Source organism: Oryx dammah, unplaced genomic scaffold (genome assembly GCF_014754425.2).
Source record: "Oryx dammah isolate SB20612 unplaced genomic scaffold, SCBI_Odam_1.1 HiC_scaffold_25, whole genome shotgun sequence".
NCBI lineage: Eukaryota > Metazoa > Chordata > Mammalia > Artiodactyla > Bovidae > Oryx > Oryx dammah.
In genome coordinates, this window is record NW_024070209.1 from 74,890,000 (window position 1) to 74,917,255 (window position 27,256).

The window sequence follows — 27,256 nt, forward strand, 5'->3', positions numbered from 1 at the left end:
AGCCTAGATTTAGACAAAAGTTTCATTTGTTCATTCATTTTTTGGGTGTCCTATGTCCTGGCACTGCAGTAGAGAGTAAGTGGGTAATAAGAACAGACAGTCTACCTTTTAGGTGTTTCTACTGAAGGTGAAATAAGATGTGCATACTCACAGTAAAGTTATTTCCCAACAGTATATAACTGTGAGTTATCACAAGCAAAGTGTCTGGGCTCATGGGAAGGAGGAGGAAGTATGGCTCGGAATGAAACAAACATGATATACAATGTATCCTGGGCACTAACTAGGTAAAGCTTCTGCAGAGCCCAAGGCAGACAGAGAAAGGTATCTCCAGCTTTAAGAAACTTACAGTCAATTGAAGGGGAGGAGGTGCATGCAGGGCACTGTGAATCCTGAGACTGTGAGCTGTGGCTGGCTGGCACTGTCCAATTAGTCCCAGTCCTCTGTTCCTCCCGCATCGTGGTGGGCAAATGATCCCTGGAAATGATGATACTTCCAGAAAGATTCACATCTCCATTTCCAGCCACACCTAGCTGGAACAACCAGGAAAAACTGAGAATCACCTTAGCTTTGGAGACTATTTTCCATCCTTGTATCTTTCTCCAAATCAGATTCTAGCCGTTTCCATTTTCCAGGTTCCTAAGTGACTTTGATTTTTCAATATAGTTACAAGTGTCTTGGGCTTTACATTTAATGAAATGGCTTTTAAATAAGTGCAGAGACACTAGAGAAAAGGGCATGGCAGATTTTCACCTTATCTCCCTAGCCATTAACCATGGGTCCTTCCTTGCCTGATCGCTGGAGTACTGCTGGGGGCACAGGGAGGCGCTGTCTGCAACAAGAGGGGACAAGACTTTAGGAATTTGCATTGTGAGTGTGACTTTCTTTAGTTTTTTTTTTTTTTTAATTATTTTGTTGAAGTATAGTTAATTTACAATGTTGTGTTAATTTCTGCTATACAGCAAAGTGATTTCAGGTATACATATGATTTTTTTCACATTCCTTTCTATTATGGTTTATTATAGAATACTGAATACAGTTCCTTGTGCTATACAGTAGGACCTTGCTGTTTATCCACTCTCTATATAAAAATTTGCACCTTCTAATCCCAACTCCCAATCCATCCCTTCCCCACTCCCTCCTGCTCCCTTTGAATTTCTTTAGTTTTCAGTAGGAATAGCTATGTGTCCCTGTCACAGAGGGCTTCCCTTATAGCACAGTTGATAAAGAATCTGCCTGCAATGCAGGAGACCTGGGTTTGATCCCTGAGTCGGGAAGATTCCCTGGAGAAAGGAATGGCAACCCACTCCAGTATTTTTGCCTGGAGAATCTCATGGACAGGCTACCATCCATGGGATCTCAAAGAGTCAGACATGACTTAGTGACTAAACCACCACCACCTGTCACAGAAGTGGGCTGCCATATTTTCAGTTCTCCCCATGAATGGTTTTGCTGTGGGAAATTGCCAGGTGGAAGGGATGTGGGTGCTATGCTCCTGTACATGTCCTTTGAAAGTCCTCATGTCTTATCTTTTTATCATGCCTTACTCCTGTATGTCTGTGCACACGCTTAGATACACACCCAGACACATTTGGTCCAGAAGCACATAGTTTCAGTAGTGTGATGGTTATTTTGCAAAATCAGGTCTGTAAAGTCAATGCAGTGTTGTGACAAAGCCCTGGCTGGGAGATTGGGAGGCTTCAGTTCTGGTCCTGGTTTTTATTCCGGTGTGGCTCTGAGCAAGTGCTTTTCCCTTTTGCCTCTTATATTTCTCAACTGTACTATTAGGTGTTCAACAGTGCAATCTTCAGGGGCTTTCTATGATCCTAAGGATCTTTCTCCCTGTCTTATTGGCCTCTGCTGATACGGCAAAGGTTAGCTGTTGACAGAGACCAGATCTCAGGTCCCTCTGAGTCTAGAGTGGGAGTGGAAATGGAAGTGTCAATATGGTAAGTCATCTCTTGTAGGGGGTGTTGGAGCCAAAGCTGCCATTTAAGTCTAAATGTGTTGTCTGTCAGTTAGCTCCTAGGAAACCATGGCAGTACCTCGTTGGGCTGGGGCATGGGAGAGGGACATCAAGGAGGCAGGGCCACTATAGTGCCCACACCTGCTGCTGCTGCTGCTGCTGCTGCTAAGTTGCTTCAGTTGTGTCTGACTCTGTGCGATCCCATAGACTGCAGCCCACCAGACTCCCCCGTCCCTTGGATTCTCCAGGCAAGAATACTGGAGTGGGTTGCCATTTCCTTCTCCATTGCCCACACCTGCAGGGAGCTTTAATTATTTCTAGGCTCAATTTGCACATATGGGCTGATTTCGTTCAGGATGGAAAATAGAGTGAGTCCTGACCTTTCACATTCCTTGCTAGAAAAGAGGAAATCTGCCATTTTCCTTTAATGAGCAGTATGTTTTCCTTCCTCGGTGAAATGCTGAATGTTCCAGAATGAATCATTTAAAACACACTTAAGCCAGATCCAGGAGATTTTCAAGTAGGGTTGGAATGCAATAGTTTCTCCATAGAATGTACTTGAGGGCCAGGATTGCTCAAGGGTAAAGACAGTTGACGGAGAAGGCAATAGCACCCCACTCCAGTACTCTAGCCTGGAAAATCCCACGGATGGAGGAGCCTGGTAGGCTGCAGTCCATGGGGTCACTAAGAGTCGGACACGACTGAGTGACTTCACTTTCACTTTTCACTTTCATGAATTGGAGAAGGAAATGGCAACCCACTCCAGTGTTCTTGCCTGGAGAATCCCAGGAATGGTGGAGCCTGATGGGCTGCCATCTATGGGGTTGCACAGAGTCGGACACGACTAAAGCGACTTAGCAGCAACAGCAGCAAAGACAGTTGAGACTTACATTATAATCCATGAAACCCAGAAGAGTTGGACTTACTAAGAACCTCAAAGAGATGCGAATAAATCTTTCTTTCTTAAGTTCAAGAGTAAAAAAAAAGGTCACCCAAATCAATAGCCTCATCATAATAGCAGAAGAGGCACTGGGCAAGTTGTGACTTCTGGGAGGAAAACACATCTCAGCCTTTCTGCCTTCTGCTTCCATGATCCATGTAACTCTTCCTGGTAACTGATTTGGAGCTTGCAGTATAACTTTTCTGTCCTAATCATGAGTTTTTCCATCCATCAGTTCATCCATCCACCCCTCCATCCATTCCTCCATCCAGCCATCCAGCCATTTATCCCATCCATCCATCCATCTACCCCTTCCATCGAAGTAGCAAACATACACTGAACACTTATTCTATGCCATGTGCTAATCTAGGTGGTAGGGAGAAGATGATATAATGGACACTCCCTGGTTTCCTCCTCAGGATTTAATACCCTCATTTCTTCTGCCAAAAAGAAATTTTTCATGGAAGTAGTTTAAAAGGGATTGCCCCATCTCCAAGTATAGGTGTAACTCAGATTAACTGGATCAGTGAACTACACTGACACCACACCATTTTCTCAGCAGCTAGTCACAATGATCAATTTAATGAGGGCTCCTCGGCCTTATAAGGTTATCGAAGGTCATCAGGAGTCAACCCAAAGACAGTTGCTTGAGATATCACTTATATGGACCTCTCTCTTCCTCTGTATAAGAACCTGGAAGCACATGAAGAGAGTGTGAATAGCCATCTGGTAATGATCAGGGAGAGCCTGCTGATGTTAGAGCCAAGGCCAGAAAAACTTTAGCTGAACATTTGAGAGTTAGAACTCTGGACCTGGTCATGTCCCTTGAGCCTTTGAATCAAGTTTTGCCTGAAGCCACACCTAATTCAGTTATGGGGGCCAATAAATCCCTTTTAATGTTCAAGCCAGTTTGAGATGAGTTCTGTTACTTACAGCTAAAAGCATCCTAACAGATGCAGAAGCAGGCAGCAGTCCCCAACCTTTTTGGCACTAGGGTCCAGTTCCATGGAAGATAATTTTTCCACAGACTGGGGAAGGGGGATGATTTAAGGAAGATTCAAGCACATTATATTTACTGTGCACTTTCCTTGTAATTTATTGCTGCCACTGATCTGACAGGAGGTACTATTCTGTGGCCTGGATGTTGGGGACCCCTGATTGTAGAGGTTAAGAGCTCAGATTCTGAAATAAAAAAAGAGCTTGAACCAGCTGCTTTGGTTTGAATCTCAGTTTCACCACCCAGTAGTTTCAATGGCCTTATCATGCCTCATTTTATCTATCAGTAAAATGGATATAATATTTCTTCTTCTGAAGATTGTTATAAGAATCAAGTTAGAATATAAAAGCACTTAAAATGGTGCTTAGCACATTTACCCTCTGAGCCACCAGGGAAGCCCAGTAAATGTCACATAATGTCTAAAAAACAAGAAGAGTAAGGAAGCAGTGAAAAATACTTGGTGTCCATTCTAGAGAAGCTTAGTTTCCCTTCTGGGTGCCACCTCTGTGGAGAGGTGGAACCTGATGATAGTACCTTCTCAGTGAAGAATTCTCAGCATTTATTATAAGGAGTTTTTGAGCAAAATACAAAACTTCTTCATCAATCAGAACCATCAGTTAGCTTTATAACTGTGTGCATGAATAGTACACAGTTATACTGAGTACTAACGAATAGTATCACTTTCATCAAGAGCGGAAGCTATTAAGCTTATGACGGTAGTACAGTAAGTCTGTCACACTGTGTCTTCTGGTTCCTATGATATTGCTTGCACACCACAGCCCATTTCTCTCTCTCAGGTTGACCCATTGTATCAATATCTCTGTGTAACGAAGACATGACAGATGAGTGTCATGGCCATGCCGTGGTAAGTTGTCTAACTAGTGTTAGTTTCTCAGTCGTGTCTGACTCTTCACTACTTCATGGACTGCAGCCCTCCAGGCTCCTCTGTCTATGGAATTCTCCAGGCAAGAATACTGGAGTGGGTAGCCATGCCCTTCTCCAGGGGATCTTCCCAACCCAAGCATTGAACCTGAGTCTCTTGCACTGTAGGCAGATTCTTTACCATCTGAGCCACCAGGGAAGCCCCAGGTTGTCTATAAAGACAGTGCAAAAAATGTCATATCTGTCACTATGACCTGGTGTCCATGACATAATAATTGGTGTACTTGTGTGTCTCCATAATAGATGGTGCCTGTCATTATGACATGAAATACCTGTCTGCCAAGATGTCATTATAGTCTTTTTCCATCATGAGGACAGTGCATGTCGGTTATGGTGATCTGGTATACCTGTCATATGTATAGGCTTATATATAGAAAGGAGCACCTCCCCTTCTCACTCCCTACAACCAGTGAGTCACCAAGTCCTATGGCGTCACTTCCTAAATGTCTTCTAGCCTGACCCTGCCTTTCCATCCCCACAGCTTCTGTTACAGTTATGGTTCTGAACTCCCTGACTCCTAGTTAATCCATTCTCAGCTCTACATCAGAAAGATCACTCTGACACAGATTGATAATGTCAGCCATTTTCCTAAGATCTAAATAGGTAAATGTACTTTATATTTTCCAAATACAATAAATTCTCACACTCTCATTCTAGGTTCTCCAGGATTTGGTTCTAACCAATTTTTCCCTAGGTTTTTGTTGTTGTTCAGTTGCTCAGTCTTGTTCAACTCTTTTCGACTCCACGGGCTGCAGCATGACAGGCTTCCCTGTTCTTCATCACCCCCCAGAGTTTGCTCAAACTCATGTTTAGTCAGTGATGACATCTAACCATCTCGTCCCCTGTGTCCCCTTCTCCTCCTGCCTTCAATCTTTTCCAGTATCAGGGTCTTTTCTCATGAGCTGGCTCTTCCCATCAGGTGGCCAAAGCACTGGAACTTCAGCTTCAGCATCAATCCTTCTAATGAATATTCAGGATTGATTTCCATTAGGATTGACTGGTTTGATCTCCTTGCAGTCCAAGGGACTCTCAAGAGTCTTCTCCAGCACCACAGTTCAAAAGCATCAATTCTTCGGCACTGTTTAAGATGTCCAATGTGATGATTTGATATATGCGTATCTTGCAAAGTGATTACCACAGAAAAGTTTATTAATACATCCATCACTTTACATAGTAATTGTTTTTGTTTGTTTGTTTGTTTATAATTTTGTGGTGAGAACATTGCTAGTTTCTTAGCAACTTTCAAGTATACAATACAATATTGTTGTCTATAGTTGTCATTAAGTTATCTATAGTTATCATTTGATTCCAAGAACTTATTTATATTATAATTAGAAATTTGTACCTTATGACTAATATTTTCCCATTCCCCCCCCCACCCCCACTTCCAGCCTATGCTAACCAACAATCTATTTTCTAATTTTATGAGTTTGGTTTTTTTAAGATTCCACATTTAAGTGAGATTATCCAGTACTTATCTTTCTTTATCTGACTTACTTCACTTATCTTCATGCCCTCAAGGTCCATCCACATTGTTACAAGTGGTAGAATTTCCTATTTTTTTGTTATTAATATTCCATTGTATACACTCACACGCACACACATGCACACACACACACACATGCACACACGCATGCACGCACGCATGCACGCACACATGCACACACGCAGACACTGAATTTTATTTATTCAATCATGCAGTTTTTTCTTTTAGCAATCTCCGTACTGTTTTCTGTAGCTGTTGTAGCAATTTACATTCCCATCAACAAGGCATAAAGGTTTCCTTTTCTCAGCATCCTTGCCAGGACCTAGTCTCTTGTGTCTTTTTGAGAATAGTCATTTTCACAGCTGTGAGGTGATTAATATCTCACTGTGGTTTTGCTTTGCTTTTCCCAGGTGATTAGTGTTATTGAGTACCTCTTCATGTATCTGTTGGTCATTTGTAAGTCTTCTTTGAAAAAATATTTATTCAGATCCTTTGCCCATTTTTAAATTGGATTACTTTTTTTTCCTATTGAGTTGCATGAGTTTTGGATATCAACCCCTTATCAGATAAATGATTTGCAAATATGTTGACCCATTTCGTAGGCTGAATTTTCATTTTGTTGATTCTTTCTTTTTTTTTTTTAAATTTATTTTTTATTTTACTTTACAATTCTGTAGTTTACTATGCAGAAGATTTTTAGTGTGATGTGGTTCCATTTGTTTATTTTTGCTTTTGTTGCCTGTGCTTCAGTGTCATATCCAAAAAGATAATTGCCAAGATTAGTGCCAAGGAGCTTTCGGCTTATGTTTTACAGTTTTGGGTCTTAATTTTTAAGTCTCTGTTGAGTTAATGTTTTAAGTAAAGTAAGATAGGGAGCCAATTTTCTTCTTGTGCTTGTGAAAATCCAGTTTTCCCAGCACCATTTATTGAAGAGACTATCCTTTCTTCATTGAGTATTCTTGGCTTCCTCATCAAATATTAGTTAGCTATATTTGTATGAGTTTATTTATGGGCTCTTTATTTTGTTCCATTGTTCTGTGTGTGTGTTAGTATGTCAGTATCACACCATCTTGATTAATATGGATTTGTATTACACGTAGTTTTAAATAAGGAGATATGATACCTCCGTCTTTGTTCTTTCATAGGATTGCTTTGGTTATTCAGGCTATTTTGTGACTCCAGATGAATTTTGGGATTTTTTGTTGTTGTTGTTTCTGTGAAAAGTGCTTTTGGAGTTTTGATAGGGATTGCATTGAATTTGTAGTTGGCTTTGGGTTGTGTGGACATTTTAACAATTTTAATTCTTATAATCTGTGAACACAGAATATCCTTCCATTGATTTGTATTTTATTCACTTTCTTTCATTAATGTTTTATAGTTGTCAATGTACAGATTTTTAACTTCCTTGGATGAACTTATTCTTAAGTATTTTATTGTTTATTATGGTATTGTAAATGATATTATTTTCCTTATTTCACTTTCAGATGGTTTGTTGTTAATATGTAGAAACACAACTGATTATTTTATGTTGATTTCTTATTCTGCAGCTTTACTGAATTTATTAGTTCTAACAGTTTTTAAAATAGAATTTTTAGTCTTTTCTATATAATAATATAGAAATATATTTATATATGTTATATATACATATACATTCCTTATGTGACATATAGATATATATATATACACACACACATGTGTCATCTGCAAACAGAGATAATTTTAATCCTTCCTTTCCTATTTGGATGCTTTTTATTTCTTTTTCTTGCCTGATTACTCTGGCTAGGACTTAAATACTATTGTGAATAGTACTGGTGAGAGTGGACGCCCTTGTTTTGTTCTTGATCTTAGAGAAAAAGTTTTCAGCTTTTCACCGTTGACTATAGTGTTAGCTCTGGACATGTCATACAGCCTTTATTATGTTGAAATATGCTTCTTTTTATACCCAGTTTGTTGGGAGTTTTCATCATGAAAGAATAATGAATTTCATTAAATGCTTTTTCTGCATTTGTTGAGATGATCATGACTTTTCTTTTATTCTATTAATGTGGTGTAGCCCATTTATTGATTTGTATAGCTGAAGCATTCTTGTATCCCAGTGGTAAACTCCATCTGATCATGATGTGTGATCCTTTTAATGTGCTGTTGAATTTGGCTTGCTAGTATTTTGTTGAGAGTTTTTGCATCTGTATTCATCGGGGATTTGGCTAATGTAATGTCCTTATCTGGCTTTGTTATCAGGGTAATGATAGGCTTATGAAATGCATTTTTGGAGTTTTCCTACCTCTTCAGTTTTTTCTCTTTTTGGAAAGAGTTTGAGAAGGATTGGCATTAATTTTCTTTTAATATCTCTCTACTGTTCTCTACTACCTGCTTCTGGCCCAGACCTGGTATATAATGGGGTAGGGGTGGTATAAATAAATGGTTTGACATGTAAGCTTATAGCTTTCTTAATAAATTAGAGGAAACTTGGTGGATGTATTATTTATTGCCCACCTTCATGTCCAAATTGGTGTCATAATCTGAACATTTATGAATAGATTAGCTACTTGGAAATGGGCACATTTCTGCATATTTACCTTTATGTGTATGTACTAATAGCAGCAAGAACCATTAGTGAATTCATTACTTTTGAATCCAACTTGCACTTCTACTGCTAAGGTTAATTATTGATTTGTTTTATTCTGTGATTAAAGCCATTAGCCACTATTAGCAAATGATGATGTTTGTGCATGTTTGAATATCAGCTGGGCTGCATTTCATAGCAGGGGCCCAAACTAAATTAGTATTCTCTGGAACTGACATCTGGAATGGTGATACATAGACTTGCTGAAGGTAACCAATGATTTTTCCTTGCAATAGAAGGATAAACAGTGCCTGATTGTCTTTGCTAATTATTCTTCCTGAGTGCAGTCACTGACCGGAATTTAGTTTCAGTTGAATTTGGCCTTTGTCATTTCTGATTTTGAATAATCAGAGTTCTGAGCAGTACTTTGAGAGAAAAGCTAAGCTGTGTCCTGGCTCTACTGCCTGAAGACTCTGCTTTTTTAACTTTCCTTTATCTAGGAAGTGGAATGGGCTCATTCACTCCTTCAAACAGTTGGGAATGGAATTTGCAGATCAGTTTGACTTCACTTGAACGCTGCTTCTGCCAATAAGAGGGAGACACTGGCTAGAGTGCTGAGTTGGTCACATGATCCTAACTGGAGGAGGATTGGCTTGAATATACTGGCACCAGTGGAAGCAAGTGGCCCGAACTCTCATGTATCCAACCGCAAGGGAAGGTGGGAAATGTAGCCTGGCAGCTCTGTCTGGCAAAAGAAGAGAAATAGTTTGGAAAATAACTAGCCAATATCTGCTGAAATCCATTTTGCTTCTTTCTAGTAGATGAAATCAGCCCATATTAAGAGGATTTTCACACCTGGGCCACTTTCTTAGCTCATCATCTCTTTGCTTGGCATCTCAAGGAAGCTGACCTTCAAGCACATATTTTCCTGAATAATCTTCAGCTGTCTCTAGGCAAAGACTGAGAAATAGCTTGAGGGCAGAGGCAGCCACGAACCTGAATTCCTGGAGATCCCAACAGGGTGTGGGGTACATGGTAAAAACCTATTGAGTGATGACTAGCTGACTGATTTTAGGTGAACCTAAGGTTCTTGTCATCTGACTTTGACATATATTCATTTTAGAAGACTCGTCTCTTTATCCTTTGCACAAGCCTTCCTGATTGTTATCTACAGTTCATCTTTCGCAGGGAGATGGTTCAATTAAGACAACTCAAAATGAGTCCATGATTCAAAGGTACAGCTGACTGCACTCTGATTAACTTCCTATTCATCAGTCACAGAGATATATGATGGGAATTACCAGGGCAGGCGGGAGAGAGGGCAGGCAGGCTAGTGGAGAAGGGAGATAGAAGAAGCTGGAAGATCTTTGGGGGTACAAAGAAAATGAGAAAAGTCCTAAGAGGCGGGGTGTTCCCAAGAGGAGGAGAAGCCTGGAAGATAGCAGGAGATAGCACACGGTCTTCTAGGAAATGTAATTTGATGTCTGAGCATTAGTGAGTCTGACTCTAAAGTTAAATTGAACTTTCTTATGATGTGGAAGGGAAAATAAATGTTAGATGCTAGAAAAGGCTGATAACTCAATGGCTCAACTGAAGGGATTTTTGACGTCTTGCATTTCAGCCTCCCCTCAGCCACATGATCCCAGTGCTTTCTTGAAAGCATGAGGGATGGTGCTTCTTATCCAGAGAGGCTGCTGTTCCCTCTGTTAGGAATTAGAATTGTAGCAAAGATATCACACTCACTCATGGTTTCATTGAAAACCACCTCATGGCCAAGCTTACCTGATGCCAGATCCCCACATCTCAATGTCTGCTAAACATCTCACCTGAATGGCTAATGAGCAGCTCCAGCAGAACATGGGAAAAACTGAGCTCTTCTCCTTCCTCCCTGGGTTGCTTCTCCCACTGGGTCAGGGGACCACCATCCACACTGTCTACACAGTCTCCAGAAACGTGGGCATCCCCTGGGACCCCATCTTCTCTCACCTATTAACATTCAGTTGTCCACCTGCTCTTATAAAGTTGCCCGGTTGATCTCTCTCCAATCCTGGTACCACTTGCCTAGCTCAGGCTACTGGGGTGTTTGACCTGGATTATGTTACCCATTTCCTAACCGAGCTCCTTATCTCCAGGCTTGCCCAACACCATTCCTGTGGCAAAGCGACCTTTCCATAGTAAAATCTGCATAAACCTTTGCTTCCCATTGTCTCCAGCACCGAGACTGACCTTGAATCATTGTCTTACCGCTGGAGACTTCTCCATCCTCATCTCTGGCCAGTCGTGCTTTCACTCTCCCTTCTAGCCACATGGATGCTTAGTCCTCAGAAGACAGCCTGTGCTTATCTTCCCACCTCTACAGTTTCCTCTGCCTGAAGCCCTTTATCTCTGGCTTACTCCCATTTCCTGACAAACATCGACTCATTTCTTGTGAGGCAGGATAGACTTGGCTTCCTGACCTGCCAACCTGGGATCCCTCTTCTCAGCCTCCATGACACTTTGTGCTTTCTCCTGTGTGGAATTACCATAGTGCACTGCATTGATACATTTCCTTTTTAGTTTTCACTACCCGACTACTCCAGGCTTCTCTCACCTGGACTGTTGCCACACCTGGCATCATACACCTAACCTGAGATAGATTCCTCACTCCCAGACCTAGCCTGCTCCAATTTAACCTCCAGAGCTTTACTTCTGAAGCACAGATACAAATTAGATCATGTCTCAGCTTAAAACACTTTAGGTTGTTTCCCCTTGCCTTTAGGATAAATTAAAAAATCATTCTTAACAACTTTGTCACGATCCCTTACCCATTTACCCCTCCAATCTCATTTCCCTCACTCCATTTCCACTGTGGTTACTCTGAGATACAATTTCCCAGATGGCACAATGGTAAAAAATCGACTTGCCGATGCAGGAGACACAAGAGTCATGGGTTCGATCCCTAAGTTGGAAGATTCCCCTGGAGGAGGACATGGCAACCCACTCCAGTATTCTTGGTTGGAGAATCCCCATAGACAGAGGAGCCTGGCAGGGTCGCATGGGGTCACAAAGAGTTAGACACAGAATATTTAAGGATTAGTCTTAGCAATATTGTCTTTGAGCTTGTGTTTTATAAGTGAAGTCCAGGGGAACAATGGAGATGCACTAGGGGTCCCACACCCCCACCACATCCCCAGGACAGGTTCTTAGCTGCTCACTCCTCTGCCTTGACCAGCAATCTCAGCCACCCTCTGCTCCCAGAAGGGACCTGGGCAAGGGTGTGGCTCTGAGTCACAGAGCAGGGTCTGTGATAGACTGCACTTCCCCTGGGAGTATCTCTAAGGTAGGTTCATGCCACTAAGATGCAGGTCTTCTCCCATACAAAGCTTTGGTTTGAGGCCTTCCGCTAGTGTTGCTGAACTTCTGGAAGGATGCTGCAGTCTAGAGAGATGGAGAGAGTAAGGAAGAAGGGAACAGCTTTTCCCGCTTTCAGAACAAGTGGCCCTGTGTTTCCTGTATTTTCATGTTGCAATGAGCCCTGCAAACTGTACTTTGTGAAGACAGACTGTACGCCTCGCTCTGATAGGTGCTCAGGTTTGGTTCGGTCTTATTCTTCAGTATCTCTCAAATCCACCCATATCTCTTCCTTTCAGCTTCCATGACCTTCATCCAGGACCACACTTCTTCTTTGGACAATTTCCACAGTCCCTTGTTGTATCCCAGGTGCCTAGAATAGGGTTTTCATAGAGCAGGACCTCAGTAGATATTAACATATGATGAATAAATGAAGGAATTAAATAAAAATATGAAAAACAGTCTTTAACATAGCATGCCGTCAGTTCTGCAGGTTAGCGTGCTTTGGTAAAGTGCCTCTGGGAATGAATGTGAATGTGTTAGTAGCTCAGTCGTGTCTGACTCTTTGCAACCCCAGGGACCATAACCCGCTAGGCTCCTCTGTCCATAGAATTCTCCACACAAGAATACTGGAGTGGATAGCCATTCCTTTCTACAGGGGACCTTCCTGACCCAGGGATTGAACCTGAGTCTCCTGTACTGCAGGCAGATTGTTTGCTGTTTGAGTCACCAAGAAAGACTGCCTTCTTGGGATATCACTGATATTAGCCCTGGGAATTATTCAATTAGATCTGCAATCTGGCCTCTGCCAGAAGCTGGTCAGAGCCCTGGGCTGATCTTCTGTGTGAGCAGGTTCTGCCTCACCCTTCACCTTTAGAGAGCCCAACTTCAGGGAGCAGGTGCACAGCAGGGGAACTATACAGCCTTCATCGTGAGCTGTTTCTGAGGCATTGGAATGACTAAGGGGCAGTGTTTATTTCCAGAAATGAAAACCAATTAGGTCTTCAACAAATATTGCAGGCCATAGCTAAATAATAACAGCTCTGCTGAAACAGAAGGTGATGGGGCCCAATAACTTGTACATGACGGGGAGCAGGTGTTTGGAGTGTGGTGCTAAGTTTTGGTTTTACTTCCCTGCCTCTGTTTACCCAGTGGGGCATTTTGCCTGTGAGACTCTAGGAGATTGTCTGTAGCATATGGGAAAATTGCTCCTGAAGAAGTTGCCCAAGGTTTACTGTGTTCTGGCTGGTTTAGTCTCTGCCGCTCTGGCTTCACTAATCCTTTAGTGCAGACTCAAGGGCCCACTGGGCTGAATCTGCTTTCCTTTCAGAGACACATCACCTAATCTCAGTTGCCATCTACACAGTCACAGAATTTGGGCCCACCCATCACTGCGTGGGTCACATCCTCGAATGCTTCAGTGGTTCTTACCATTGGGCTACAGTCAAGAAATTCATCGCCATGATGCACCTAACAGTATACAACAGTGCCAGGACATTCTGCTGATAAAGTGCCCAGAAGTACATTTAGTGGCCTTCGTAATAACACTGGACTCTTTTATTGGCGCAGGTATATTTTTCTGTGGTTCATGCAGCTCTGAAGAAGGCAAGCTATATCTGGGAAGTGTTGTCTTGCCAGATGTCACTGCTGTGGAGGGCAGGTATTGTCAGTGTGGGGAAGGCCTTTCAGTGGTGTGTGGTTCCCTCAGTAACTCATGGTGAGAGGACTGAGATCTTGATGACTGCAGCAGTCCTAAACCAATGAGAAATAAAGGCATCTGCTTTTTTCCATCTACTTCCTTTATTGACAGGAGATAGAGTTCAGAAGCTGTAGGTAATTTGAAAGTTCTTTTCAAGGTCTTTACAGACTCCACCACTGTATTCACCCAAGGGTCATACTTCCTGAAGGCTGCTTCAAACCAGTGACTAAGCATAGCATAGGTGCTAAGACAGAACCATTTCAGCAAGATGCAGGATGGCCCCAGCAGGTGAATTTGGCTTGAGTATTTATTTATTTATTTATTTTTGCTGAGCTGTGTGGCATGCAGGATCTTAGTTCCCTGACCAGGGATCAAACTTGTGTCTACTGCCTGAGAGTGCAGAGTCTTAACCACTGGACCACGGTGGAAGTCCCTGGCTTGAGTATTTGCAGTGGCATTGCAGAAGCTGTCTTGAAACTGTGTTGCAGTGCAAGGTGATCCCCCTAAGTCCTCCTTCCTTCCCTCTCTCCTTTCAGAAATATCAGCTCTGCACCATAATATGAAGCTTTGCTCCCTCCATTCCCCTGCTCCCTTCTCTAACCAATCTCTTGAATGTCTACTCCTGTTTTGACTTCCCCTTCTCAGGGACCTAACTGGATGCAGTCCCTTGCCCAATCTATCCATACTCAGGAGTAAGTAAACCTACAGACTTTGTGTTTTATGATAATGGAACCAAGAGATGCTGGTGTGAAGGATCAAGCCATTCTATTCAAGAGGTAGAGGAGCAATAATTGGAGAAGGGAGACTGGAAAGGGGTCTAGGGTTTGGGCATCTTTGAAAATTTTAGAAACTGACACTGCATCACATGCAGGACCCAGAGACAGGAAGATACAGAAGCTTCAACAGCAGTGGTGGAGGTTTCACGCCCAGCCTGCTTTCAGTGACATCATAGGAGGAGTCACTCTGAGCCCACAAGGGTGGTGGTGGTTGAGAATAGTAAAGCCCAGATTCATAGTCAGAAATCAAAACATTCTCCATTTTCCAATAAAAATATAACAAGTCGAATTTGTGGAATGCATCTAAAATGGCATTGAAACATGTATACTATCATGTAAGAAACAAAGTCCCAGTCTATGTTCGATGCAGGATACAGGATGCTTGGGGCTGGTGCATGGGGATGATCCAGAGAGAAGATATGGGGTGGGAGGAGGGAGGGGGATTCAGGATTGGGAACTCATATATACCCGTGGTGGATTCATGTCAATGTATGGCAAAACCAATACAGTATTGTAAAGTAAAATAAAGTAAAAATAAAATTTAAAAAAATAAAATAGTGTTTGGGAATTTATATAACACCAAGTGCCTACATTAGAAAGATGAAAGGTCTCACATGGAAAATGTAAACCAAGTATTGTCAAATTATGGAAGGTGAGCACAACTGACATGTTTATTCTCTTATATATCATTTATGGCTTCTTTCATGCAATAACAGTAGAATTGATTGGTTGCAACAGAGGTCGTATGAATCTCAAAACCCTAAATAATTATTCTCTGAGTCTTTATGAAAAAATTTTGCTGGCCATTGATCTAAGCTTCCAGTTTAGAAACTGAAAAAGGACAAATGAAACATAAAGTAAACATAAGAAAAGAAATAATAGAGTAGAAATCAATGAACCAGAAAAAAATAAAAACAATGAGAATAATCAATGAAACTAATATATGGTGCCTGGAGAAGATCAGTAAAATTGATAACCCAAGTCATACAGAGCAGGAAATAAAAACAAATTGCCAATATCAGAAATAGGAGAGGAAACATCACTGAAGATCCTAAAAGCATGAAAATATAATACAGGAATATTATGAACAATTTTATGACTGTGAGTTTGATAATTTAGATAAAATGGACAGGCTCTTCAAAAGACACAAACTACTAAGATTTATTCTAAAAGAATTAGATAACCTGAAAATCTCTATGTCTATTAAAGAAATTGAATTCATAGGTGAAAGAAATTCTCACAAATAAACTCTAGGTTCAAATGACTTCACTGGTGACTTCTAGAAATACTTAAAAGAAATGATACCAATTCCGCACACTCCTTCAGGAAATCAGAGAATGAAATTTAGAAAAACAACTCATCCTATACAGCCAGAATTACTCTGATACCAAAATGAGGGATAGGTATTATAAGAAAAAAAAATTGACAGACCAGTGTTCCTTATAAAAAATAGATGAAAAAATTTGAGTTTTAGCTAATTATATTTAACACCACAAAAAAAGAATCATGATGAAAGAAGTTAAACCCCCAAGTACAAGACTGGTTCGCCATTTGAAAAATCAGTCAGTGTAATTCACCGTATCAACAGGCTAAAAAAACCCTCTTGCTCACCTCAATTGATGCAGCAAAAGCATGTGATATTTGTGATGAAAAGTTACAGCAAACTATAAATAGAATTAAACTTTCTTAACCTAATAGAGTGCACCTAAGAATAACCTGTAACAAATAGTGTTCTGAACCCTGAAAGAATGAATGCTTTCCACCTAGGAACAGAAAGAAAGCAAGAATGTCTGCTTTGCCCAGTTCTATTCAACATTGTTTGGGAGGAGCTAGCAACTGCATTAATGCAAGAAAAAATTTAAAAACTTCCAAACTGGAAATAAGTGTACTTTATTTTCAGGTGACATGATAATCCTGTCATGTAAAAAATTTGTAAGGACTTTGTAAAAAATTCTAAGGAATTTGCAGAACAAAAAAAACATAAGAACTAATTAGTGAACTTAGCAAAGTTGCAGGGTTTGATTGATGATTGACACAAAAATCAGTTCTGTATACTCTATACATTGATATATACAACATTAGCAACCAGAGAATGAAAATTTAAAAAACAACCATGTTAAAAATAGATAAATGTGAAATACATTGGGATGAATTTGACAATACGTGTATAGGCTATACTCTGAAAATGAAAGAGCTTTTTTTGTTTTTGATTTTACTTTATTTTACTTTACAATACTGTATTGGTTTTGCCATACATCAACATGAATCTGCCACGGGTGTACAAAAAAAAATGAAAATGAAAGAGCTTTGTTGAAAGCATTAAAGATAACTGAAGATGTAAACTATGTTCATGGATGTAAACAAACAATAATGTCAAGAAGTCAATTCTCTCCAATTGATGCATAGATTTCAGTTAAATCCTAGCAGTCTTCTTTTTCTATAAATTTATAAGCAGATTATAAAGTTTATATAGGAATGCATAGGATCCAAAATAACCACAACAACTTTGAAAGAAAGGAATAGAATTTGATTTCAAAGCTTTGAAGTGACAGTATGAAGGAAATGTAATATGGACATACATATATGTGTGTCGTTTAATGGAACAGAATAGAGACTGAAGATATAGATGCACCTTTATTTGACCTATTGATTTTCTATAAAGCTCAATGCAATTTAATGTTGAAATGACTTTTTCAACCAGTTTTGTTGGAGGAATCACAATATGCAGAAAAATGGATCTTGACCCTTAACTTGTTAGTTGCTCAGTTGTGCCTGACTCTTTGAAACCCTATGGACTGTAGCCGGACAGGCTCCTCTGTCCATGGGATTTTCCAGGCAAGAATACTGGAGTGGGTTCAGTTCAGTTCAGTCACTCAATTGTGTCCAACTCTTTGCGACCCCATGGACAGCAGCATGCCAGGCCTCCCTGTCCATCACCAAATCCCAGAGTTTACCCAAACTCATGTCCATTGAGTCGGTGATCCCATCCAACCATCTCATCCTCTGTCATCCCCTTCTCCTCCCACCTTCAGTCTTTCCCAGCATCATGGTCTTTTCGAATGAGTCAGATCTTTGCATCAGGTGGCCAAAGTATTGGAGTTTGAACACTCAGGACTGATCTCCTTTAGGATGGACTGGTTGGATCTCCTTGCAGTCCAAGGGACTCTCAAGAGTCTTCTCCAACACCACAGTTCAAAAGCATCAATTCTTCGGCACTCAGCTTTCTTCACAGTCCAACTCTCACATCCATACATGACCACTGGAAAAACCATAGCCTTGACTAGATGGACCTTTGTTGGCAAAGTAATGTCTCTGCTTTTTAATATGCTTTCTAGGTTGGTCATGACTTTCCTTCCAAGGAGTAAGCGTCTTTTAATTTCATGGCTGCAATCTCCGTCTGCAATGATTTTGGAGCCCCCCCAAATAACGTCGGACACTGTTTCCACTGTTTCCCCATCTATTTGCCATGGAGTGATGGGACCAGATGCCATGACCTTAGTTTTCTGAATGTTGGGCTTTAAGCCAACATTTTCACTCTCCTCTTTCACTTTCATCAAGAGGCTCTTTAGTTCTTCTTCACTTTCTGTCATAATGGTGGTGTCATCTGCATATCTGAGGTTATTGATATTTCTCCTGGCAATCTTGATTCCAGCTTGTGCTTGTTCCAGCCCAGCGTTTCTCATGATGTACTCTGCATATAAGTTAAATAAGCAGGGTGACAATATGCAGCCTTGACATACTCCTTTTCCTTTTTGGAACCAGTCTGTTCCATGTCCAGTTCTAACTGTTGCTTCCTGACCTGCATACAGGTTTCTCAAGAGGCAGGTCAGGTGGTCTAGTATTCCCATCTCTTTCAGAAATTTTCACAGTTTCTTGTGATCCACACAGTCAGAGGCTTTGGCATAGTCAATAAAGCAGAAATAGATGGTTTTCTGGAACTCTCTTGGTTTTTCTATCATCCAGTGGATGTTGGCAATGTTGGATCTCTGGTTCCTCTGCCTTTTCTAAATCCGGCTTGAACATCTGGAAGTTCATGGTTCATGTATTGCTGAAGCCTAGCTTGGAGAATTTTGAGCATTACTTTGCTAGTGTGTGAGATGAGTGCAATTGTGCGGTAGTTTGAGCAATCTTTGGCATTGCCTTTCTTTGGGATTGGAATGAAAACTGACTTTTTCCAGTCCCATGGCCACTGCTGAGTTTTCCAAATTTGCTGACATATTGAGTGCAGCACTTTCACAGCATCATCTTTTAGGATTTGAAACAGCTCAACTGGAATTCCATTACTCCCACTAGCTTTGTTCATAGTGATGCTTCCTAAGGCCCACTTGACTTCACATTCCAGAATGTCTGGCTCTAGGTGAGTGATCATACCATTGTGATTATCTGGGTTGTGAAGATATTTTTTGTACAGTTCTTCTGTGTATTTTTACCACTTCTTCTTAATATCTTCAGCTTCTGTTAGGTCCATACTATTTCTGTCTTTTATTGTGCCCATCTTTGCATGAAGTGTTCCCCTGGTATCTCTAATACCATAGACTGTAAGCCATAATGTAAGAAGATATTTGCATAACATTTATCTTACAAAGAATTTTTATGAAGAATGTTGCAAACCCCCTCCCATTCAATGGTTAAAAGGTAAATGACCCATTTTAAGAAAGGGGCAAAATTTTGCTTGTAGTCTACACCAAAGATGATATATGGATGACAAATAAACACATGAAAAGATGCTTAATATCACTGGTCTCTGTCCACTGGAGTGGGTAGCTATTCCCTTCTCCAGGGGAATTTCCTGACCCAGGGACCAAACTTGGGTCTCCTGCATTGCAGGCATATTCTTTACCATCTGAGCCAACAAGGGGCTTCCTTGGTGGCTCAGCGGTTAAAGGATCTGTCTGGAATGCGGGAGACCCGGATTGGATTCCTGGGTCGGGAAGATTCCCCTGGAGAAGGAAATGGCAACCCACTCCAGTACTCTTGCCTGGAGAATCCCGTGGACAGAGGAGCCTGGTAGGCTACAGTCCATGGGGTTGCAAAGAGTGGGACACGATTTCATTTTCACTTTCACTTTCAACAAGGAGGACCCTTTTTGGCTTACATCATATTCAACAATTAGCTTGACATGAATCACAGACCTAAGTGCAAGAGTTAACTACAAAACTTTTAGGTGAAAACATACGAGAAAATCTTAGGGCACTTGGGCTTGGCAAAGATTTTATAAATCTTTTTGTCCGAAAAGAACAAACTATCAATGTAAAAGTTCAATAATGAAAAGTCACCAAAACTAAAAACATCTTCAAAATAAAAGACAAGCCATAGACTGTAAGAAGATATTTGTATAATGTGTATCTTACAAACGACTTTTATGAAGAATTTTTAAAACCCCCTCCCATTCAATTGTAAAAATTTAAATGACACATTTTAAGAAAGGGGCAAAATTTTGCATGTAGTCTTCACCAAAGGTGATATATAGATGACAAATAAACACAGGAAAAGATGCTTAACATCACTGGTCATTAGGAAAATGCAAGGAGAAACGCATGACAATCACAACACACAGAACAATGGCTACAGATAGAAAGACTGACTACTAATTGTCGCCAAAGATGTGGAGCAACTGGAATTCTTATAAACTTCTAATACTAGTACAATACCTTGCAAAAAACTGACAATTTTTTATTATTAAGTGTGCAACTATTATGCAGCCCAGTCACTCTATTCATAGGTATTTTCTCAAGAGAAATGAAAGCATATATCCACACAGACTCATAAGAAAAGTCTCCAAAAGCTTTATGTGTTATAACTCAAACCTAGGAACAAGCCAAATGTCCTTTGTGTAGTTGCTAAATCGTGTCCAACTCTTTGTGACCCCGTGGACTGTAGCCTTCCACGCTCCCCTGTCCATGGGATTCTCTAGGCAAGAATACTGGAGTGGGTTGCCATTTCCTCCTTTAGGAAATGTCCATTACCAGGTGAATAACTAAATTATTGTATATCCACACAGTAGAATATAATCAGTAATAGAAAGAAATAAAGTACTGATACATGTAAAAATATCAGTGAATCTCAAAATAATTTTCCAGAGCAAAAGCATCAAGATAGAATGGATACATGCTATTTGTCCCCATGTGTATCAAATTCTAGAAAATATATAGTGATAGAGGGTCAATAGGTAACTTGAGATAGGGAGAGGATGAGGCAAGCCTGGATTACAAAAGATTATGAAGAAACTTTTGGTGATGATATGTTCATTACATTGATTTTGGTAATCGTGTCCCATGTGTACACATATGTCAAAAGTTATAAAATTGTACATGCTAAATACATCCTGCTTACTGTACTTTGCTTATACCATAAAAGAAATGGAAATAAAGCAAGTTACTATTGGCAAACTGAAAACAGAATATCTGAGCCAAAATTGATAAAATTAAAGCATGAAATAGACAAATCAACAGTTATAAACTGAGATTTTAATGTCCATAACTTAGTCATTGATACAACAAAGAGACAAAAAATCAGTAAGGGTATAGGATGCTCGAACAACATCATCCAAATTCACCTATTTGATGGTCATAGAAAAATCCTTGCATCTTCTTGGAGAGCACGTAGAATATTCACTAAGACAGATCAGATTCTGGATCATAAAACAAAATTTTGTTTTGTTTTCAGTAAATTTCAATAATTCAGTAAATTTGTTTTGTATTCAGCTCAGTTCAGTTCAGTCACACAGTCATGTCCGACTGTTTGTGAACCCATGGACTGCAGCATGCTAGGCCTCCTTGTTCATTGCCAACTCCCAGAGCTTACTCAGACTCATGTCCATTGAGTCAGTGATGCCATCCAGCCATCTCATCCTCTGTTGTCCTTCTCCTCCTGCCTTCAATCTTTCCCAGCATCAGGGTCTTTTCCAATGAGTCAGTTCTTCGTATCAGGTGGCCAAAGTATTGGAGTTTCAGCTTCAGCATCAGTCCTTCTGATGAATATTTAGGACTGATTTCCTTTATGATGGACTGGTTGGATCTCCTTGCAGTCCAAGGGACTCTCAAGAGTCTTCTCCAACATCACAGTTCAAAGCATCCATTCTTTGGCACTCAACTTTCTTTGTAGTCCAACTCTCACATCCATACATGACTACTGGAAAAACCATAGCTTTGATGAGACAGACCTTTGTTGGGAAAGTAATGTCTCTGCTTTTTAATATGCTGTCTTGGTTGGTCATAACTTTTTTTCCTTGTTTTCAGTAAATTTCAAAGGATTGAAAGTAAATATATAGAAAATCCTCTATGTTTTTGAAATAAAACTGCATTTATAAATGACCAAGGAATCAAAAGAGAAATCACAAGAAAAATAAGCAAGTATGTGAAACAAAATCACCAAGGAAACATAACCTAACAAAATAGTGCAAAGAGTTGGACATGACTTCGCAACTGAACACACACAAATTAGAAATGAAGAAATGTTTGAAATCAATTATATAAGCTTCCATCTAAAGAAACCAGAAAATGAAGACTAAACTTAAATCAAATTAAGAAGAAAGAACATAAAAGAGATAAAAGCAGAAATCAACAAAACAAAAAAAAAATAAAGTTCAGTTCAGTTCAGTTCAGTTGCTCAGTCGTGTCCGACTCTTTGTGACCCCACGAACTGCAGCACACCAGGCTTCCCTGTCCATTACCAACTCCTGGAGTTCACTCAAACCCACGTCCATCGAGTCACTTATGCCATCCAACCATCTCATCCTCTGTCGTCCCCTTCTCCTCCTGCCCCCAATCCCTCCCAGCATCAGAGTCTTTTCCAATGAGTCAACTCTTTGCATGAGGTGGCCAAAGTACTGGAGCTTCAGCTTTAGCATCATTCCTTCCAAAGAAATTCCAGGGCTGATCTCCTTCAGAATGGACTGGTTGGATCTCCTTGCAGTCCAAGGGACTCACAAGAGTCTTCTCCAACACCACAGTTCAAAAGCATCAATTCTTCGGTGCTCAGCTTTCTTCACAGTCCAACTCTCATGTCCTTGTACAAGGACACAAAAATCATCAGCAAGTTATCAGTAAATCAAAGCTAACAGTATTAAAAAGAGCCAATTGTGCTTTATTCCAAGAATGGAAAGTTTCTTTAACATTAGAAAATTAACCAATATTGGTCATAATGTCATCAGAGTAAATGAACTGTGCAGGATCCTCTCAATGATGCAGAGAATCAACAGCATCCATTTCATCACAAAAACTCCTGAAAACTAGAAATTAAAGAGCATTTTTCAGTTTGATAAAAGAAATCTACGTAAAACCTGCTGCAAACATTCTACGCAAAACTTTAGACATCATACAGTGAAACATTAAATACTTAACTTACCTCCAAGAAACAAGTTAAGGATATTTACCCTTAACATTTCAAGTCTACATTATGCCAGAGGTTCTAGTCTGTACAATAAAGTAAGAAAAGGTTGAAGAAAGTAAGAAAATAGAAAGGTTGGAAAGGAAGAAGTAAAACTTTCTTTTCAGACAACATGATGATATGTGTTGAAAATCCTAAAAAATCTACTGGAAAAAAAAGCCCTACTAGGGCAAATAAGTGAATTTAGCAATTTTGCAGATCAAAATTTAGTATGCAGAAATTAGTTGTATTTGTGTATTTTAGCAACAAACAGTGAAAAATGAAACGGGATGAAAATATTATTTGCTGCTGCTGCTGCTAAGTCGCTTCAGTCGTGTCCGACTCTGTGCGACCCCATAGATGGCAGCCCACCAGGCTCCCCGGTCCCTGGGATTCTCCAGGCAAGAACACTGGAGTGGGTTGCCATTTCTTTCTCCAATGCATGAAAGTGAAAAGTGAAAGTGAAGTCACTCAGTCGTGTCCGACTCATAGCGACCCCATGGACTGCAGCCTACCAGGCTCCTCCACCTATGGGATTTTCCAGGCAAGAGTACTGGAGTGGGTTGCCATTGCCTTCTCTGAAAATATCATTTACATAAAATTAAATTAAAAACATAAAATATATGGAATATATTTAATATCAGATGTCCTACCTCTTTGACTACTATAAAATATGAAACAGAAATTAAGGAAGACCTAATAAATGGAGAGCTATGCCATGTTAATACATTGAAAGACTCAGCTTTATTAAGATATTCATGCTTATTATATTGGCCTGTAGATTCATCATAAACCCAATCAAAATCACACCAACATTTTTTTTTTAAGGAGGTTGAGAAGCTGATTCCAAAAATTGTAAGGAAATGCTAAGGGCTTCCCTGGTGGCCCAGACAGACAGTTAAGAATCTGCCTTCAATGCAGAAGCCCCGGGTTAGATCCCTGGATTAGGACGATCCCCTGGAGAAGGAAATGGCTACCCACTCCAGTATTCTTGTCTGGAGAATTGCATGGACGGAGGAGACTGGCAGGCTAATGTCTTTGGGGTTACAAAGAGTTAGACATGATTGAGTGACTAACACAAGGATCTAAAATAGTCAAAACTTTATGAAAAAAAAAAAGAACGTTGGAAGACATCTACTTGATTTTAAGCCTTATTATAAGGGTGTAGTAATCAAAGCCATCTTTGAGTTTTTTAGGGTAGACAAATGGATCAGTGATATAGATTTAAAAATCTCAAAATAAATCTACAAAAATACAGTCAACTGATTTTCAGCAATAATGATGGTGTGATTTAATGGGGAGAGAAAATGTTTTTAATAAACAATATAGGGAAAATTAGATAACTATATATTTTAAAAACTCCATAAACTTTCAATTCTAATTTATTCTATGCACAAAAATTTTTCAGGATCTGAACATACCTAAATATACAAGGTAAAACTATCAAGCTTCTAGAAGAAAACGCTGGAGAGTATCTTCTTGACCAGTAAGCAAAATTTGTTTAAAGAATATTAAAAATCACTGCCTCTAAGAGAGAAAAAATTGATAAATTGGACTTTATGAAAGTGAAAAAAACATTTGCTCTTCAAAAGGCACTCTTCAGAAAGTTCAAAGTCAAACTGTAAGCTTGGTAAAAATATCTGCAAAAACAATTTTGAACAGACCCTTTCCAAAGAAACCTATATGAAATGCTAATGACACATTTTGAAAAGCTTAGCATCAGAGTAATCAGATAAGCATTCATTAAAACCACAAAGAGATACCACCTTACACCCACTTAGATGGTTAAAATGAAAAGTCTAACAATGTTGGAGAGGATGGAGAACATCTGGCACTCGGCGGTAAAATGATATGTCACTTTCAAAGCTGTTAGGCCATTTATTATAGAGTTATTTATTCAACTGAATTATATCTCAGCTAATCCATTACTAGGTATTTACACAAGAGGAATGACAATACTCTATCCAAAAATGTGTATAGTGGCTTTGGTTTTTTTAAAAATAATTTATTTATTATTTATTTGTTTGGGTCTTTGTTGTTATATGTGGTCTTTCTCTAGTTGCAGTGAATGGGGGCTACTCTACATTGTGATGCTTGGGCTTCTCATTTTAGTGGCTTCTTGTTGCAGAGAACAAACTCTAGGCACAGCGGTTTCAGTAGTTGCGACACTCAGCTCAGTAGTTGTGTTGCGGGGGATTAGCTGCTCTGAGGCGTGTGGAATCTTCCTGGTCCAGGGGTTGAACCAATGTCCCCTGCATTGGCAGGCAGATTCTTAACCACTGTGATACCAGGGAAGCCTTGTATAGTGGCTTTACATGTAATAGGCAAAAACTGGAGACAACTCAAATATCTATCAACAGGAAGAATGTAGAAGCACATCATGATATATATGTGTGTGTGTGTGTGTGTGTGTGTGTGTGTGTGTGTGTGTGTGTGTGTTAGTTGCTCAGTTGTGTCCGACTCTTTGCGACCCTATGGACTGTAGCCTGCCAGGCTCCTCTACCTATGGGATTCTCCAGGCAAGAATATTGGAGTGGGTTGCCGTTCCCTTCTCCAGGGCATCTTCCCAACCCAGGGATTGAACCTGGGTCTCCCACATTGCAGGCACAGTCTTTATCATCTGAACCACCAGGGAAGCCCACACCATGGAACAGTCATGAAATATTACTTGACAATAAAGTGTAAACTATTCATATATGCAACAACATGGATGAATCTTAAAAACATGTGAGTGAAAGAAACCAAACACATAGGACTCCATTTACATAAAGCTCTAGAACAGGCAATGGAAATCAGAATGGTGGTTGCCTCTGGGGTCTGGAGAGTTGGCTGAGAGAAACCTGAGGGAACTTTCTGAGGGTGGTGTGAAGTGAAGTGAAAGTCACTCAGTCTTGTCCAACTCTTTGCAACCCCATGGACTATACAGACCATGGAATTCTCCAGGCCAGAATACTGGAGTGGGTAGCCATTCCCTTCTCCAGGGCATATTCCCAACCCAGGGATGGAACCAGGATCTCCTGCATTACAGGTGGATTCTTTACCAGTTGAGCTACCACTGGGTGGAAGAAGTGTTTGTTTGTTTTTTTTTTTGATTGGAGTATTGATGATGTGGGGTTACACATTTGTCAAAATTGGTCAAATTTTACAATTAGAATGTATGCATTTTATTGCATGTAAATTACACTTCAATTAAAAACAGTATGGGAGGAAAAAACGAAATAAAATTACTTCTCCCTGTCTCCTTTGACGGCTTCTATCTTCAGAGATACCCACTGTTAACCACATGCATCACGTTATTTATTTCCTTTATAGTAATTCTGCAATTTGTAGCATATGTGAATGTGTATATGTAAATATATGTGTATATAAAATTGTTTAGCTTCCATTTAAATGTATAGATTCACTGCCTAGTAGAGGCCTTTTTTTTTTTTTTAACCACAACTTCTCCATTCATTCTTATATGAGTAGATTTTGTCATCAAATTTTTTCTCCTAGGGGATTACTGGGTGCTGTATATCCTGAGTTCTTGTGAATCTGTGAATGTCTGTCTGACACCTTTACACTCGAACACCATTTTGTTGGGCCTACAATTTTTGGATCGTACTTTTTTCCTTCAGAAGCTCAAATATGCTGTTCCCTTTTCCCCCTGTATTTTAATATTGCTATATAGAAACATGAGGCTAGCCTTATTTATCAGCCTTTTAAGTAAAAAAAAAAAATTGTTTCCTCTTTGCAGATGCCTAACAAATTCTCTCAATTTTTTTTTAATGTTCAGTAATTTACCAGCATTGATTTTGGTAGTGCTCATTCTGTCTCAAATTTCCTACAGCATGGTCTACTTGGAATGTGCTTTTAATTATGGAGATTTAGTTCTTCCTTCATGTAAGGGAAAGATCCCCCCGCCCGCCATTATATCTTTCATTTATTTTATGCCACTATGTTGTGTCTCTACTTCAAGGATATTTGTTTATTGTCATCACTAGAAGATGTCTATTATCTTGCAATTATTTTAATACATTTATCCTAAGTACCCAGGCGCCAGCTCTCTGCCTGTCTCTCTAGTATGTGCTCTAGGGCCTCTGATAGGAGGCCTTGCAGACCAGAATGATCTGCAGAAGCATTAGATCCTCCTCAGGCATCACCATGTCTGTGGCAAGACCTCTGCCCCTGCTCCCGGGAACCAGCTCAGACTC